We start from the raw sequence: 5,603 nt of genomic DNA, 5'->3' as shown, positions 1-5,603 counted from the left end.
CCTTGCTCCCTTTTAACTTTAAATTTGTGTTTCTTCCTTAGCTGCACCATTATTGGATCTTTTGGCCGTGTGGAGTTGAGAATTGTTCATGTATTGAGTTTGGAGTTGGAACAGAGTTTTTGGTTTTGTCCTGGATAATGGGTCATTTTCTCATCAGGAACTTGTAGGTTTTGTTCTTTTCTCTGACTGTCAACCGCCCTGAGATTCTTGGGTAGAAATCTTGTCTATCGGATATTACTGGAACCGCTGGATACTTCCTGCGACTGACACGATCTAAAGAACTCAGGAAGAACAACCTTTCACAATTTTGTTCGTCTAAAGATTGTTTGCAATGCATTCCAGTTCACATCCTGACGTTGAAAAGGAGTCAATTAGACAACATAAAATTCATATGAAATTTGGATTTTTTTTGCCATCAGGAGTTTTAGCTCCAGTATTTACTTACTTTGAAATACTGTAACTCTTCAACCTTTTATGCAATTAACGCAATTCCAGTGGATTCTGAAGTGAAGAAAAGCAGCTTTGCACTGATATGCAACACTTTACAGCAGAGAAGTATCAATGCAATTGGTGTAAAGTAGCTGATTTTGTGATGGAGAAATGTAGCTTTGTATCGATTTGCAGTAATTTAGGTTATTTAAGTATTACACACGTTGAATACAATGTGATATGTCAAATAATTTTTGTTAATTACATGGACGATTAAAGAGTATTTGTTGGTGTTAAAGTGTTAATGTCAGCTAAAATAAAAAAAAAAAGATAGTACAATATAGTACATCAACACAATGAAGCTGATAAAACAAAAACCTTATTTTTAAAACACAATTTAAAACTATGCGTAGTCAATACATTATTAATGTCTGGCCAACTGCTACTTTAGAAAGAAACTGTGACTCTACTTTATTCTGTAATCGAGGGTGGCTTACTCGTACAGTCTATGACTGGGAAAAAAATATGTTTAAATATTAATCAAGGTAATATAAAGCTTTAATATTTATCATAAGTCTAGAGACAAACCTAATGCACATCTAAAAAAAAAATATATTCTTCTGAGAGTTCAGGAAAGTAATTGAGAACAATACAATCTCAACGAAACACAGGCCTCTAACCAGCACCGATGAGACAAGAGAAATTAAGGAACTGGCTTGTGTGATTGTGTGGGCATGAACAATTCTGTGTAAATGCACGGCCCATTTTAATCATGGTATCCGTAATTATCATTTTCTTGTTAATGGGTCTGACCTTTTAATCATCATTTTGCCTTGTTACTGTATTGACGTGCTCATATGTTTTTCTGTGTGTGTGTGTGTGTGTGTGTGTGCATGTGAGGGAAGCAAAGAGAAAGACTGAATGTGAAAAGCTGAGACAAAGAAAGAGAGAAAATGAGACAGAAGAGGTAATTTAGCTTAACTAGTGGGGTGATTGCAGACCATAAATCTTCTTCACCAACATGCACACATACGTCGGACACATGCTTGTGAGTAGATGTGAATACACTCCTTCGAAAAACATCTTTTAAAAAAATTCCCATTTTCCTAATTAACTTGAAATGCATTTGCATTTTCTTTCTGCATCTGTCTGTCCAAACTCGACTTCCACTTTGCCAGAAGAAACAATAATTGCAAGACAAGTGCTGAAATCTCATGGTCAGTCTGTTTTAGTCTATTCAACTCCATTGCTCCCCCTTTAATTAAGTCTGCACGGCTATTTGAGCACTAAAAACCACCCGATTGTTTGAAAAGGTTGATTAGTGTAGCTGAGTGATTCGAAAATATGCAAGTTAAGCCAATAAACCATGGTCCGCTCCACATGATGCACGGATTGCTTTTCTTCACTCCACTAAGTATCAAGATAATGTCTCTCATCTTTTTCTAACTTAGATCCACTTTGTATCCAGCGATAAATTAATTAACAACAACAAATGTTGCCTTCTAGAGCTGTATAAACAGTATTTACACACACTTGATACAAAAAATAAAGAGTTAGGAACAGAAGCTGTGTTTATTCTATAGCTCATACATACCTTTGTCCTAAACCAATAGATGCCATTAAGATTAGCTTTTTGAGCTTTGCTCATGTTCACAAAAGCTAGCTCTACATGTGACCTAGGCGGCCGCCTAGGGCGCCATCTGTTGGAGTTTTTTTTTTTCTTTTTTTCCTTTTTCTTTTGTTTGTAAAGCAGTGTGATGCACCACTCATTTCATGTATATATAAAAAAGAAATTATTTAAAAATGTAAATAAACTAACTCAAAAGTTTGATATAATCAATAACTCTCCCTTGCTGTTGCTCCTGTCAATGCTGAGTTGGAGAGAGGAGAGGGATGTGTGGTGTTGCCGCTGTTAGTGCTTCTTTAAAACTTTCAGAAGGAAAAAAGGAATAGGAGGAAACACAGGCTAAAAGCAGAGGTTTATCCGTTTTACGTACATAAAATTGGTTGGAAATTCACTACCCCCTGTACTTTGGTAGAAAAAGAGAAATTTAACTGGCAATCTATTGGTTTTTTTTTTTTCTTTTCAACACCTTTACATCTAAAAGGGCCCCTACTTTCCTATTGATTATTGGCTGATCAGTTGTGCAGTCAGCGCATTTGCTTTCAAACCAAGGGTTAATCAATTAGAGCCCCAGCTGAAACATTCGAGTTTCGACCCTGTAGGGGGCGCCAAATTTAGTTTTTGCCAAGAGCGCCATGCAGCCCAGGGCCGAGCCTGCTAGCGTGTGTACTCACAGTTGGGAGAGGTTTGGTGCAAAATTTTGAAACTGTGCAAATCTTGTGAATCTTGCACTGGGCTCCAAATTTAAGTACTTTATTGGTCAGAGATCTACTAGCCCAATGCTTGTGGAACCCAAAAACTGACTTAAAAGCTTGCATAGCGACATATGAATGCAAACGTTTTTTTACCGCAAAAGCCCAAAACGCACAAATACGTATTCGCGTTTACATACTTTTTATTGGAAATGGTGACTTAAACTTTCCGAGCCTGGTTTGAACGTTTTCAAGTTCAAAGTGTTGCATATCAGAGGGAAGCTGCAGAATTCAGTGGAATCGTGTTAATTTTGAAAACGGTTGAAGAGTTGAAGAAAATCTAAACATTGTCAACACTGGAGCAAAAACTCTGTCTTTGTCAAAGGACGAAATCAATCTTCATGTTAGCCACTGGAGATACTTGTACCCTCATATTATGATGTCGAAAAATTACAGAAAGACCACAAATGTTTTCTTTTTATATCTACAAAATAGAATTGACAATTGTTTAGTAACATTTCATTAAGTATAACAGCATATCCCAATTACATATCTTTAAATGGAAAGTGGTAGCAGTTGTTGCCAGTATGGCTGAGGGCCGCCTCCCGATAGGAAAGACTCTAAGCTTTGCTATCATAAAGGGATGCCATTACACGGTATCCTGGAGAATGAGTCGGACAATAATTACCAGTAATTATAACTCTCTGGTCTCAGTTGTTGTGCTTGCTCTGTGCTGTCTGGCCCAAAGCTGATAAATAACCAACTACAGTGGAATAAATTGCCATAAGCCTGAATTCCAGATAAACCACTTCTGCATCAAACGCATGGATATTGAAGCTGTAGACATGAGTTAACACGTTTAGTAACTGTTGTAAAAGGAGCTTAAGACAAGTAGGCCTATAATGTTTTGGAGAAACCTACCTTAGACCCAGAATAACATTAAATTGAGCCAGTAAATAGCATCCATCTTCCTATTCTGTTTCCTTTCAGCATAGTTTTACAAATCGAAAGGAAACTTCTATTTCATGGACACATCCTGATTTACAAGATATTTCCATCAAAAGTTTTTAGATCATCTAAACTCTGGTTTGGCTATGGAGGGTGTCCCAAAAAGCAACATCATCAAACTGGAAAGAAGAAATTCTGTCTGTGCGCATGGTGTACTGCAGAGGCTAAATTATTAACCTGACCACAGAACCAGAACATTTCTTTTTACCATGCAGCACATCTCCACCTCAAGTGCTTGGATGGAATTCCTCCAAACCCCTTATTTACTTTTTTGAGGTCAGTTTTTTGTAGGGATATTTATACTCCTTGATAGGCAGATACACATTTTCAACAGTAATTGTAAATCTGTAAAGTATTAAAACACCTGTATTAAAGTTGTATTTATCTGACTAGAATTTTTCAATTATTTGTTGTTTTTTTATGTTCCATTGTAAGGTTTTGAATAAAACCCAAAAGGTAAAAACTCTGGAGCAAACTATGTCCTAGTTTCTATGTATGAGTTTGCAGAACAAGTTCCTCCCGGGTGCTGCTACTAAATCTTTAAGCTCACTTGACTTTTTGATTTGGAATTTAATTTTCACTGTCCACATCTGTTGCCATCTCTATGCTGCCCACAGACCCAGAGCAAATAGCCATAGCTGAAACCAATTCATTCTCATTCTGGCTCCTCTCTGCTCTGCTGAGGCTCTTCCTCTGTTTTTGTTTTATTTTTTCATTTGTTGTGTGCTTAAGTAAACTATTATTCCACAGTCCCTGATGCGGTTCCTAATAAAAGCCTTGGACAACCATCTGTTACTTAAAAAAGCTAAGATAGATGGTATTCTGTGTCCGAAAGGGCACCCCCTTTGACAACCTCGCTCTTCTCAAAATGGCTTTTGTTGGGACTGACGACATTGTCCTCTACTCACAATTGTGATTGTCCATGAGAAAGGGTGAAGTAATGTCAGAACTGGCTTGATGAAAATGCTAAAAAGTAGTGGCCTTCATCCTAGGCATTCTCACTCCCAACCTGTCACATCCGGGCATATGGTTTGGGCCCCCTCCACGTCACTTTTTGACGCTTTTGGTGTCCCCAACTCATGGTTTTCTTTGATGTGCTGGCTTTTCCAATAAATCATGGGTCCCCAACCCTCGGGACACGGTACCGGGTGTGGTATTGGTCCACGTCCTGAGGGTGGGGGACCCCAATTAGTGTCCGTGGTCCGGTACAAAGTGGCCCTAGAACTGGTATCGGTTCGCGGCCTGGAGATTGGGGACCCCTCATTTAATGGGAACAGCCAGCATGTCAAAAATGACGAGTTGAGGAGACCAAAAATGTTAAAAAGTGTCGTGGAAGGGGCCCAAACCATACGTCTATATATGAGGGGAGATAGACTGTTGCTTAATCAGCTCTAAAATCTGGTCCTTCTCCTGATTTAGATGGAGCCAGTAACACCAACAATGTCTTTCCTCCACTGGTTTCAGAGAAGTTAATGATGCACACAACTTAAAACCCAGTTGTTGCCTAGCTGACCTGCAAAAGTGTTTCCATTGTCCTCCATATTAGGTTCCAGAACTGTATGCTTCCACTTAGTTCAGCCCTCTAGAGCACCAATACAACAGGTTTACCAGTTGGATTTTTTTTTATACAAAATAAAAAACTGAAGAGATTTGAAAACCAGTTTTAGCGTTGTATATTGTTTAAATAAAGATGGTTAACCTGAAACCATAAAGTTAAAAGGCTGGAATAAAGCCAATCATAACCACAGGATTTACATTTGGTTTAAAAGTCCAACGACTAAGCTGTGTCAATAGAGCACTTTGTTGATTGCTGCATTCATTTTTATAGCATACAGTCAAGAGTCTATTCC

General features: G+C 38.1%; 1 protein-coding gene across 1 annotated transcript in view; it reads right to left on the bottom strand.

The window, feature by feature from the left end:
* The window catches only part of csmd3b (CUB and Sushi multiple domains 3b), a gene marked incomplete in the record, with an annotated part of 423,353 nt that overhangs the window by 315,750 nt on the left and 102,000 nt on the right, over window positions 1–5,603 (bottom strand).

The sequence above is a fragment of the Oryzias melastigma genome, linkage group LG11 (assembly GCF_002922805.2).
Source record: "Oryzias melastigma strain HK-1 linkage group LG11, ASM292280v2, whole genome shotgun sequence".
NCBI lineage: Eukaryota > Metazoa > Chordata > Actinopteri > Beloniformes > Adrianichthyidae > Oryzias > Oryzias melastigma.
The sequence above is the reverse complement of the archived record's forward strand: the minus strand, read 5'-3'. Positions and strand labels throughout refer to the sequence as shown.